At 35.9% G+C, this 13258-nt stretch overlaps 1 pseudogene; it reads left to right on the top strand.

The window, feature by feature from the left end:
• Positions 1-8403: 8403 nt before the first annotated feature.
• LOC138395992 (ferritin heavy chain pseudogene) lies at positions 8404-9033 on the top strand (annotated as a pseudogene).
• Positions 9034-13258: the final 4225 nt, after the last annotated feature.

The raw sequence follows: 13258 nt of genomic DNA, 5'->3' as shown, positions 1-13258 counted from the left end.
CTCTTTAACAGTGATTCTTGCATAAAAGCACACTTTGTTCTAATGTTGGTATCATTATATCAACTTTCTTTTAGTTAATATTTGCAAGTGTACCTTTTTTCATTCATTTTTTTTCTTCTTAAAATTTGCTTTCACCATTTCTACAGCCTTACATTTAAGATGCATCTTTTATATGTCATAAATGGCTGGCTTTTTAAAAAATAACACCTCAATTTAAGAAATTTTGCCTTTTAATCATAGTATCCAGATTGCTTACATTTAGTTAAATAAACTCATATATTTGGGTTTGAATCTTTCATCTTATTATTTATTTTCTTTTTGTTCTTTTTTGTCTTTTGTTGACTTCCTTATATTAATCAAGCATTTTAAAGAAGTATTAATCAAGTATTATTCCATACTTACCCTCTACTACTTTATAATTTATTATTTTACTATTTTTTTATTAATTTTACCCTGAAGATTAAAACATGAATTTTTGCTTTATTTATTTTTAAAATAAACTCTTACTTTTACAACATCACCAATAATGTATATATTCTTTTCCCATCTTTTGATCTATTAGTTGTCATGTATTTTACTTTTTCAGATATTTTAGACCACACAATGTATTAGACAATATATTAGGATTTATTCAAATGTATTCACATATTTATCCTTTTGGTGTTCTTTATTCCTTCCTGGATTTCTATTTAGTCTGATTTTTGTGTTTAATAATTGTTTAATAGTTTAATAATTGCTTTAGTATATTTTTATTGTGGATCTGTCGATGATCAACTCTTAATTTTTGTAAATCTAGAAATAAGTTTTGAAATTAAATTTTGATGGATATTCTTGCTGTGTACATAATTCCAGATTAGCAGTCATTTTCTTTCAGAATTTTGAAAAATATGATATTTTCTTTTAGTTTCTAATATACGTGTTGAGTAGTTGGCTGTCAGTCTTTTTCTTGCCTTTTTGATGGTAATGTCTTTTATCTCTGGATGCACTGATGTTTTCTCTTTATCTGTACTCTGAATTTTTGGTGCATCAATAGTTTTACTGAGATATGTATCTATATCGGCTTTCTTTCTACTTGTATATTTTGTGGTTCATAAAACTTCTTGAGTCTATGGTTTGATATTTTCTACAAATTTATGAAAATTCTCAGTCATATTTATTCAAATATTATTTGCATCTTACTTTATCTCTTCTCTCTTTTTACACATATTAGACCTTTATACATGCTAGACATTTTTATCATGCTCAACATGTTTCTTATGATATATTCCATACTTACCCTCTTTTTTCTCACGTGCTTTATTCAAGCTAGTTCTTACTAATATATCTTCCAGTTCATTAATTCTCTTTTTAGCAGTGTCCAGTCCTCTGTTAAACCAATCGATTGAGGGCTAATTTAGGTTATTCTATTTTTTCAAAATAGAATTTTTATCTGATTTTTTCTGTATTCCAGTTCTTGGCTGAAAGACTCTATCTTGTTATGTCTTTTTCTTGAACATATTAACTGCAATTATTTTAAAGTCTGTGTCTGATAACTCTAATATTTGGATCTCCTGTGGATCTATTTCTATTTTTTCAATATTTTTCTCCTTGTTTTCAGCAATTTCATTTTGTTTCTCATATGGCTGATAATTTTGGCTGGATATCAGACATTGTATATGAAAAGATTTAAAGATGATTTGAGGCTCCTGATGATATTAATTTCCCACATGGAAGACAAATTTTTGCTTCTGGCAGACAGACAATTAGAAGAATAGAAATAGGTCTTCTTAATTATCTTGTGTTGAACTAATTCAAGGTGTCTATTTTATCTCACTCTATCTCTCCCTCTCTCTCTCTCTCTATATATATACATATATATATATGTATATCTCATAACAGTGAGAAGTACTCTATTTCTAGTTTCCTTAGCCTAAGAGTACAGACTTTCTGGGTTTTCAAGAGATTATCTGGGGCATTTTACTAGGATCTTTTCCTTTGATGAGGCTTGAACTCTATAGTTTCTTTCTCTCCAGCCCTTGAGACTGTTGGAAACTCTCCATTGTTTCTCAATCTGTTAGTTACCAGTTTTTGTTAGACTCTGAGCCTCTTGGCTAAAAGTAATAAACTGGCAAATATTTCAATAGTGCAGGCAACAGTGAATGTTGAGTTTACCTCTCTTCTTCCTTTCTCTTTGCAATCTTGGTTCCTAAAATCTTAACTATTTTGATTGCTCTCTAAAGTCTTAAAACAATCTTTTTTAATTTTCCAGATTTTTTGTTTTACATTAAAAGACTTAGTCTCATGAAAATTAGTCAGTTATAATTACAAGTAAAAACCCTCTGATGATTATTTTATTTGTGCATCCATTTATCCATGTATTATAAACAAATTGAGAATATTTTTATATATTTACTAGCCATTGTGTTTTCTTCTCTGTGAAACTTTGCCCACTATTTATTGGGTTGTCTTTTGGTTTATAATACGTGAAGAACTCCAGATACTATTTGGGAGAAAGGAGGTTTTAATATGTCTACAAATATCTTCTAGTCTGTGACTTGTCTGAATTTTTTTATGTTGTCATTTGTCATGCGGAAATTTTAAATTTTAATAGATAAATTTCAAACATCTCTTCCTTTAGAGTTTGTAGACTTTGTGTTTGGTTTAATAAATTCTTTTCTACCCTGATGTCATAAAGATATTCTCTTAGGTTTTCTCTTAAAATTTTTGCAGTTTTAATTTTTATATTTAGGTCTTTAATTAACCAAGTTTTATTTTCTGTGTCGTATTATGTAGGGATAGCAAATTGTTTTAGCACCATGTTTCAAAATGCCAATCATTTCCCAACCATTTGGTAATGCCACTGTGTTTTCTTTTTAAAATTAATTGTATTATTTTGAAATTTATTAAATTGTATTAATTTCTTCTTTCATGTTCATATAATCTTCTTAAAGGCAGTGATCATATTCTCTGGTTCTTTGAAACCCCCAAACTCCTCAATTTTCAAAACAATTAAATACAAGAAGATATTTGTTAATGGATATATTGATCTATATTGATATTATACATTTATGAACAACATAGCAGTTTCTATCACAGAATTTACACTCATAATTTCTATTTGGTCTGGCACAAAATTTCCAACATGCACCTCAAAATATTGACTTTTGGTGACTCTAAAATGAAGCTTTAGAAAAGTAATAATATCAGTAGTAGCTAACATTTATCGATTACTGCTTTTTGCCTGGCAATGTTCTAAGAACTCTATATGTGTTAACTCATTTATGAGAAAACTATGAGTTGGGTTAGTACTATTATCTCCACTTTTCAGATGAGAAAACAGAACCACACTATAATGAATTTTTACTTAAGTTTATAAAGAGAGTCATTGAAAAGCCACTTTATTTAAATACACTTTAATTTGTAAAATAAATGAAGTATTACTACTACATAACTTTCAGGTGAACATTGAATTATGAATATATCTACCAATAAAGCTATAATCTTCTCTGTGTGGTATGTTTACATTTACATCTCTACATACAAACACCGTTATCATAATCCTTGATAATAATTCGATAGAAGCTTACCAGGTTTGTGGCATTGTACGAGGTGTCAGAATTAACTATAATTTGCTTGAATCTACATTAAAAGAATTGGTATGTCTGACTTTCACTGCTCCTTCCTTGATAATGGCTGCATTTTAAGGGACAATGCACTTTATGTGCTGCTCTGGTGGTAAAAACACATTTCACATAAATGAAGTAAAGAGCATTTAATGAACTGAGCTCTGTGCATATGAAAGCCAACAGCAATATTAGAAATGGTGTTTATTTTATAGCCCAGAAACTGCATTTTAAATGCCAGTATATGTTTATGTGACAGTTCTATTAAATATAAAAGAGTCCCATTACAAGGGAAATCCTTTACATAGGCTTTTTATATGGTCTAAATAGCATACCCAGCTCTGCAACTACTCATGTGAGACATTTTTAGAACCTTATTTATGTTAAAGCCATAACAAACTAGCAACTAAAAAACTATAATGGGCACAAAAGGCTAATAAAAATGAGATTGTTGAAAATACTTCTCAATAGCAACTTAGGAAGTATCCTGATGAAACCAAGGGAAGGCTTGGTGTCTCTGGACGCCTGCCACCACAGTAATCACAGACATTTGGCCGCAGGTACTCCCCTTTTTCATCTTCTTTGCTGTCCTAGCTGGAAACCAAACAGCCAATGCACTTTAAGACTGGTATTTGCCCCATTTTTTACTGTAATGCCTACTGAACCAGAGGTGCTCTGGGAAAAATCCTGGGCCTGTGCTTCCTCCCCACACTGATTATTTACTGACTGATTCCGCTGGAGAAGTAGGGCCGATGTTCTGAAGTTGTTCCAAAGGGGAAGGCATTCAGCATGTTTCCTGACTCTCTCTGTGTGTGTGTGTGTGTGTGTGTGTGTACATGAGCTTCATGCGTGTGTAAACGTGTGCATGTGTGCTATGTATGTAAGGCCCTGACACTTAAAATCTGGATCACTTCTTTGCTGAACTGCTATGTTTAGACAAGCTGGCTAAAATGAACAGGTCAAACCCTTTATTTATAGAGTAAAAACTATTTGATCTGGCTTAGATATCAGCTCCACAGGCAAACATGTTGGGCCAAAGTCATTTTTATTGCTGCATCTTGCAGAATTCCAAAATAATTCATGTGGCCCTTCATGGGAGCACAGGGAAAATTCCCACAGAAGAGTGGGCTGCTTCAGTGTGAAATGCTGCCTGAATCATCCCAAACCAGCATGTGTCTATGTAGGCAAGGGCGTAAAGGCACGTAGAAAAAACACCTTTAATGTTTGAACTGATGGGAGCCTCCTAAAGAATTTGCTGACCCCAGTCCCCAGCGGTCCCCTGATAGGGCAAAACTGAGGCAGGCAACAAAATACATGATGCTATCTCTTTTTACACTGAGGGATGCTGGAACCCTGTGGATCAGTTCAAAAACTACTCACTTACTGTAATTATTTATGCATGACAAATGGATGCCACCTTCTACGTCAGTGACATTTGCCTCTCTCGCTGGGGAAATTCCCTCCACGACACCCTTGATGATGGTCCTTCTGTCTATTTTTGGACTTTTAGTGTTGGGAAGCACATGACCTTAAAATGTGTCCAGCTTCACTTGTAAGGAAGTTCTTTACAAGACAGTTCCCAACCCACATATGCTTAATTTATGTCAACATGTCACTTAAATGAAAATGGCCACCCAAGAATGGCGGGCTCATCTTATGAACTTCCCACTGCCATTCTTAGAACTTTCCTCTGTGACAGATATTAATGTATAGTTATATATTTTTATACATATGTTTTTTTCAGCCTGTGTTGTCCTGCTCAGGTCCTGAGCCTTTGTTGTGCCAAGTGAAGAAGAGAACTGAAGAAGGCAGGAGGCTATAGATTGGTTTACATTGGAAAGGCAAGGAGCCCTTTGTGGAGAACCAGAAGGGCCTAGAAAGCACGCTGGAGATTGAGAGTTTGAGCTGGCAGAAGCAGAAGCAGAGTTTTGGGGGAGAGTTTTATGAGCAGAGAAAGATACGACGGCAATTGTCTGAGGTTGCAGACTTTGAGAGACATAAGTGCAAGGGATTTTAAGAATTTTGACATGTGTCATGCTCTGTTATTCTCTTTTTGGTTCCTTCTTGAGAGACATCAGTGAAAATCAATTGCTTTTTAAGGCATTTTGGGTTTGATTTCTGCATGAGGCAGCCTACTTGTTCTGTTTTTCCCGCGTCACTTAAGACCTGATCTCACAATTTCCTCAATTTACACCTTGTTAGTATTTTTTTAATTGGGCAGTTCCAGTTAAGGGCACAGGAGACACCATTATCAATATCTTGTGAATTCAGAAAATATGACTCAGTCTCTGAGTCTGAATGACTCTGAAATACAAACAGCAAGTTTTTGGACCTGTGAAGCTGAGAGCCTGCTTTTGAGCTGTCTGCGGGGCAGGGATGAAGAACTGTGCTGTTGAGTGGGGGTGCCTAGACATCACCTCACACCGGCCAAGAGCTGAGAAGAGTCACCAAGACTCGGGGACCGGCCCTGGGATTCACAGATTCAGAAACTTGCTGCTGTTTGCACCTTGGAGCAGATCAGACTTCGAGAGTCTGACTCATACCTATTTTTCAAATTCACAAGATACTGATACATAAAAAAAATCAACAAAGTATCAACATTCTAGTAGATAATATTAGTATAAGCTAGCTGTTCACCCAATAACTCAGACGGTTATTTTCTGTGTGGGGTTAGACCAAGTGGAACTGTAGAAACTTCTCTTAAAAATCCACTTTTGTAAAAGGTACAGATTTGTTGGAAGTCAGCTGGCAGCTTTATTGAGCTGAGCTTCTGTTGCTTAATTTTGAACACCGTCATCCTGTGGTCCTTTCCCAATCACTAATCCATCCTCCACACCTGTTGATACAACTTTTCTTTTGCTATACGAATATCACTGATTAGTCAAATGCCCCATTCTAATTTCAGTCTGGGAGACATATTTTCAATTTCTTATTGTGCTTTTTCATTATTTTCTTCTTTATTCAGTTTTCAAAGCAGGTTTTTTGTGTTGACTTTGTAATGATTCCAAAGAGCAAATGTTTTTTTTTTGACTCTGTAGTCAGCATTATGTAGTTAGTTAGACAGATGTAAGAAGAAAGCCATTTATAATCCCATCCCTCCTTCCGTCTTTTTCCAAATCCATCTCCAGTAAATACCTAATGTATCCTTCCTGTGTTCCCACAAACATGTATAAACAGATGTAAACATGTTTTAAAATGATAGTGTATTTATTTATTAATCTGTAATTTGCCTTTTCCCACTTCATGTATTATAGACAGCTCTCCAGGTTTTCCCTCTAGCTCATTTTTTAATAGTACAAATGTTCTATCTTATTGATTTTCTATAATTTAATTAGCTCTTATTGATAAAAATTCAAATTATTTCCAATATTTTGCTCCTGTAAACAATGCTTCAATAAATGCTCTTACACAACAGTCTTTTCTTCCCCCTGTAGGAGAAAATATTAAATGTGGGATTACTAGGTCAAAGGTTATGTACAGTTTGTATTTTAATGATATTTCCAGACTTCCTTCTTGAAATATTTCTTAAACCAATGCACATGAGTACTAACTTCCTCTCATTTTCAATTGCACTGAATATTATTAGTCTTTTAAATTTTTGCCATTCTAACCCTTTAAGTGGCATTTCCTTCATTAGCAGTAAATTTAAGTTTTTATTTTTAAAGTTTTTTATTATATCACTTCTTTCAAGGTATTTTTCTTATTACTATCCTTACTTGCCTATTTTTCTATTGGGTAGTTTTAATTTTTAAAATCAATTTGTAGATATTCTTTCACATTAGTTGTTATTTTCTTCTTCCCTTCCTTTCTCCCTGCCTCCTTCCATCTTTCTTTTCCTTCCATCTTTCTTTTCCTTTCTTCCTTCCTTCTTTCTCTGCCTCCCTCTCTCTCTCTTTCTCTCTCTTTCTCTCCCTCTCCTCCCTCCCCCTTTTGAAAACAAAAAATAAAATTAGAGTCCTAACACTGTATGATTATAAGATTTATTATAAAGCTATAGTAATTAAGACAGTATAGTATTGGTACAAAGGTAGAAAATAGGACAATGGAATAAAATAATCTAGAAAATGACAACTGATTTTCAACAAAGATACACAGGTAACTCAATGGTAAAAAGACAGTCTTTTCAACAAAAGGTGCTGAGACAATTGGGCCTCCATATGCAATAAACAAATAAATAAACAAAACTTTGATCCATATGTCACACCGTGTATAAAAATTAACTCAAAATGGGTCATGAACCCAAATGCAAAACTAAAACTGTACATCTTCTAGAAGAAAACATAGGGGAAAACCTTTGTGATCTTGGATTAGGCAAAGATTTCTTAGATGTAACACCAAAAGCACAATTAAGAAAACAAATTAATAAATTGGACTTCATAAAAATATTTTTTAAAATGTTGTTTGAAAATTACTGTTAAAGAATGAAAAGACAAACCAAGACTGAAAATCTTTGCCAAGCTGAGGAAAAGTCTATTTATCTAGAACATATAAAGAACTCTCAAAACTCAATAATAAAAAAAGAAAGGACCCATTTTTTTAAATGGGCAAAAGTTTTGAACAGGCATTTCACTAAGTAAATAAATGGCAAATAAGCACGAGAAAAGATATTTAATATCCTTAGAGAAATGCAAATTAGAACTGCACTGAGATAGACCAGAGGTTCTTCCTGCTTCCACCGTGCTTCCATGGAACTTGGCTTTCCTCTCACCCTACCCCCACTCCATATAGCTGACCACTCAGAGCCAGCCCTCCGACATCTTTCACAAATTCCTGGACAGTCCCAAGGTCCCTGCCACCTGCCATGATGACTGCCTCCTCCCCCCAGGTGCACAGGAACTACTATCAGGATTTGGAGGGTGCCATCAACTGCCTGATCAATCTGGAGCTCTATGCTTCTCACATCTACCTACTCATGTCTTACTACTTTGATCAAAATGATGTGGCTTTGAAGAACTTTGACAAATATTTTCTTCATCCATCTCATGAGTTTCACATGCTGAGAAACCGATGAAGCTGCAGAAACAACAAAGTGGACAAATCTTCCTATAGGATATCAAGAAATCAGACCACAACCACTGGGAGAGTGGGCTCAGTGCAATGGAGTGGGTGGTACATTTGAAAAAAGTGCAAATCAGTCACTACTAGAACTGTACAAAATGGCCATTGACAAAAACAGTCTCCCACTTGTGTGACTTCTTTGAGGTTCATTACCTGAATGAGCAAGTGAAATCCAAAACAGACTTGGGTGACTATTATAATCAACTTACATAAAACGGGGGCCCTGGAATCTAGCACTGCAGGGTATGTCTTGGATAAGTCCTCCCTGGGAAACAGTAATGATGATGGCTAAGCCTTAGATTGGTTTCTCCATAGCCATGGGGGTGACTTCCTTGGTCACCAAGGCAGTGCATGCATTTCATATTTTCTATAAGTTGTACCAAAACATCCATTTAAGCATTTTCATGTGTACCATTTCTTCAAATAATTTGGTAATCCATCCCCATTACAGTGAGATGCTGCTGCACACCTATTAGAGTGGATAGAATTTAAAATGTTGACCACACCACATATTGGCAGCAAAGTGGATCTCTTACCCACTGCTGGTGGAAATTGTAAAATGGTACAACCACTTTGGCAAATGCTTAGGAAGTTTCATAAAAAGTTAAACATACACCTATCATATGATCTAGTCCTTCCACTAGATACTTACCCAAGAGAAAAGCACAGGTCTGTATAAATACCTGTACACAAATACACACGGGAGATTACTTACCATAGCCAAAATGTGGAAACAGATCAAATTCCCATCGATAGGTGAATGCATATGCAATTGTACTATATTCATCCAGGGAAGTGCTACTCAGTAATAAAAATGGGTGAACTATTGACATACGCTACAACATGAATGAATCTCAAAGTAATTATACAGGTGAAAAAAGCCAGGAAAAAAAAAGGTACACAAGAAAATCACAAGATGTGATTTTCATTTTATAAAGTTTTAAGAAATACAAACTAATGTACACTGACAGAAAGTGTATCAGTGGTTACCTAGAGAAGGGAGGCGGGGAGGTATTGGAGGGAGGAGTTACAAAGTGGTACAAAGACATTTTGAGGGTGGTGAGTACTGTGGGGCTCAGAAGACACCCCAAATGAAGGCCTTGAAGGCAAAAGTTTTTTCTAACCTTCTCTTGTCCTCATGCTTCTCAGTCTCATTCTCTCTCAGCCATAGAAGGCAGAACCCCTTTTCCCTAAGGTGAGTCATAAAAACCAGAACCCCTTTCCCCAAGGCCAGCCAAAAAGCCTAAAATTATTCTGTGTAGAGACTGGCCATAAGGGATTATTGGACCTACCTTGTTTGACTATATAGATCATAAGACCTCTATTCCAGAGAGGGCCCTGCCCCACACCCAGAAGGAAGGAATGTTGCTCAGAGAGGCCAAGAGTGAATCCAGACAGACAGACCTTGCTGGGTTTCCCCTACTGTCAATGGAAAAGAACCCAAACTCTGGAAAATAATTTAAAGAGGTTTATTGCAAGCTGAAGATGTGTGACCATGATCTGGACAGCCACGCCCAAGAAGCCTTGAGCAAGTGGTCCCACTGTGGTTGGGTAACAGTTTGGTTTTATACATTTCAGGAAGACAGTAAAGAATTACGGTTAAAGTCATAAATCAATACATGAAAGGTGTACATTGGTTTGGCCCAAAAAGGCAGGACATCTCAAAGCAAGGAACTATAAGTTATAGGTGGGATTAAAGATGCTTTGATTTGTAATTAGTTAAACAAATGAAGCTTTGTCTAAAGTCTTGGAATGTTTTAAGTTAAGATAAGGAAATCTGCTAATCGGAGACCAGCCACTGTACATATACCGGGACTCAAATGATCTATTAGGTAAATTGATGACCTGTAGGTGTGGTTTAATCTTTGTCTTACATGGCCTCAGTTTATAAATGATTTTGTATCTTATTGTTACAAAGAATTACTCCAAAAACAACAGGGCATAACTGGGCATGACCTGCCTTCTCCTCATGGTGGCAACTCAGCTTTAAGGTATTTTGGGGGGGTTCCCTTGGCCAAGAGGCTGTTGGGGGGTTTAAAATTTTATTTTAGTTCGCACCACTCAGTCTATTAATATTGTATCATACCTTTTTTGTCCAATCCTATTTGTACACAATTTGTCCATATTTTGTTGAATCTAAGTATTAAAACTGACAATTGCCCCTTTGGGTATTTTTGGGTATTCATTCTGAAGGTTCCTTATGTATACACGTTAAATCAATTTGTATGCCTTTTCTCCTTTTAATCAATCTGCCTCATGTCAGTAATTTTTCAGTGAACTTTTAGGGGCCAAGCGCTTTGGTCCTTACAGTACGTTCCTTATTTTGTAGGGGTGTTTCAAATTCTACACTTTAAATAGGCGCAGTTTATGCATATCCATGACATCTCCATAAAGCTCTTTTTTAAAATCTCCAAATGGTGTAAACTTAGCACAGGTTTATCTTTAAATGCATGTTTTAGACGTGGCTTTCAAGTGGAAAGACCAGCACAGGGTGTGCACAGACAGCCAGGGGCAGCGACTGTCCCCCTCGCTGGCCCAAGTCTACAGAACCTGCCTTGGGCACCTTGCTGCTCTCCCAGCCCCCAGGCGTGTGGTCGTGCAGGAGGCTACTGCTTCTGTCTTGCTCCTTTTTCTCTCATCCTTTTCTGCTCATCTTTTTCTGAGATATTTTTTCACAGCCTATATTCTTGATGAGATCCTTTAAAATAAGATATGCATGAAACTGGTAAATACCCTTCTTCCTCCATTTTCTCCTTAAAAACCACACAAGTTCTTAGAGAAATAGCATTGTTTTCCACGTTTTTTGTGGTTTGGGGTTTTTTTTTTTTTTTTTGAAGTATTAACTGCAGCTTTCTATTTGACAGTTTAGAAGTAAGGGAATTAGCTGAGTAAGTGAGCATTCTTTCTAATGGAAATCAGCGCAAGTAGACAGACTTTATTAAGCTGGCCAAACAAATTAGAAAGTGGAAGGGCTGGTCCACGGATCCCATCTGCTTCTTGATTAAATTTCAGCCCTGAGTCCAGGAGCCTCAAGTGACAAGGCAGTTTGCTCCTTCTGCAAAAAGCATGCGCTAACCATGGGTTTCGAGGATCAGAAAATCAAAGACCACAGATGGAGGAGATACTTCTCTGTGCGAATCTGCCCTGCTTTTCTCCTCTCTTTGCTAAGGGCTGTGTGTCTCCTCCTTCAGGGGGCCCCTTTCTTTATCTCCTGTGTGACTGTGTGTGGTCTCCTTGCGTGTCTATTTCTCCTCCCTCTTCTTTGACTCTCTTAACTATATCTTGAAGTTAAAATTTGTTTTTATTATTTTATTTAATGAATAGGATGTTTGAACTGCCTTCCTTTAAAGCAGATGGGTGGTATATTTTATTCCTTCCCAAAACCACTCCAATTACAATGACCCAAATAAAATCTTGCTTTATGCTTTTTACTTACATGGCCTCAGTTTGCTTTTTTCTGGGCTAGTGGTGCTCCCCACCACCCTCTACTGCCTGCTGTTGTAAAGTGGCAAACAATGTAGTGAACTATTGTAGTTCACACACTTGTTTGCAGGTCGTGTCCAAAAGTGCATTACAATGGAGTTGACAGTGTATATAAGTATTTGCTATTTAGGAATTTCCCTTTAGGAATTTTTGTCTATTTTGATTTCTAATAAAAAATTATGATTCAAATAAAACTAATTAAGTATATGTATTTTTAAAAGCTTGCTTATTTAACACAATTGTACTCTTCCAAAAATGACTTGGCAAAATACATTTAGATTATAAAATAAGTGGGAAATATGAATTTTCTAATATTATCTTTGGCCACTTTTCTCACTTTGGATGAGGGGGCAGTTGTGGACACACCATCTGCACTGAGGGGACATCAAGAACACAGGTTTTAGAAATTCAGTTTCACATAATGTCAGAGCCTTGAACTTTGGGGAAAGTTTACTTCATAAACTATTGCCAGTCATCAGTGAAGCTGGTGTTCTATCTAATAAAACATAAGCCAGGAATAATGGACCTTATCACCAATTACAGTACAATGTGAAATAATAATAGAGCCAGACAAATGAGAGAAAAATTACAAAAGAGTTTTGGAAACTGTAAGCAAAAAATATTCTAAAATGATTTAGTCAACTGTGCAAGGAGATTAGGAAAAAAATATACTGCTTGAAATCCTGTGCCTCTGATTGTCTATTACATTTTATTATTTTAGTCACAGAAAATAAACAGTACAAGACAGGGGAAGTTCTTTTGAAATACAAGTTGGAGAGAACTTCTTTTGCAATTCCTTTATATCATCATCTCTTTCCAACTCTGCTCTTACTCTGTGACTTCCTTATAAAGAGAAGTAATAAAATTTCCAGAATTACACCCACCTGCAGCAGCAAGATTTAGAGATGGGAGTATTTCCAGAAGGAGAGTTCAGCCACATTCCCACTGACCTCTGGAGATATAAAACAACCCCTTAGTGACAAAGAGAAGAGAGACAGGGCCCCTTTAATAATAGCCAATCATTCAGGCGGGCTCTCACCTGCATCCCCTCTCTAAACCATGGGCTTTCCTGCCCACATGAAAAAACCGTGATATTTGAGCAATTAAAACTACCC

Source organism: Eulemur rufifrons, chromosome 15 (genome assembly GCF_041146395.1).
Source record: "Eulemur rufifrons isolate Redbay chromosome 15, OSU_ERuf_1, whole genome shotgun sequence".
Lineage (NCBI taxonomy): Eukaryota > Metazoa > Chordata > Mammalia > Primates > Lemuridae > Eulemur > Eulemur rufifrons.
The sequence above is the reverse complement of the archived record's forward strand: the minus strand, read 5'-3'. Positions and strand labels throughout refer to the sequence as shown.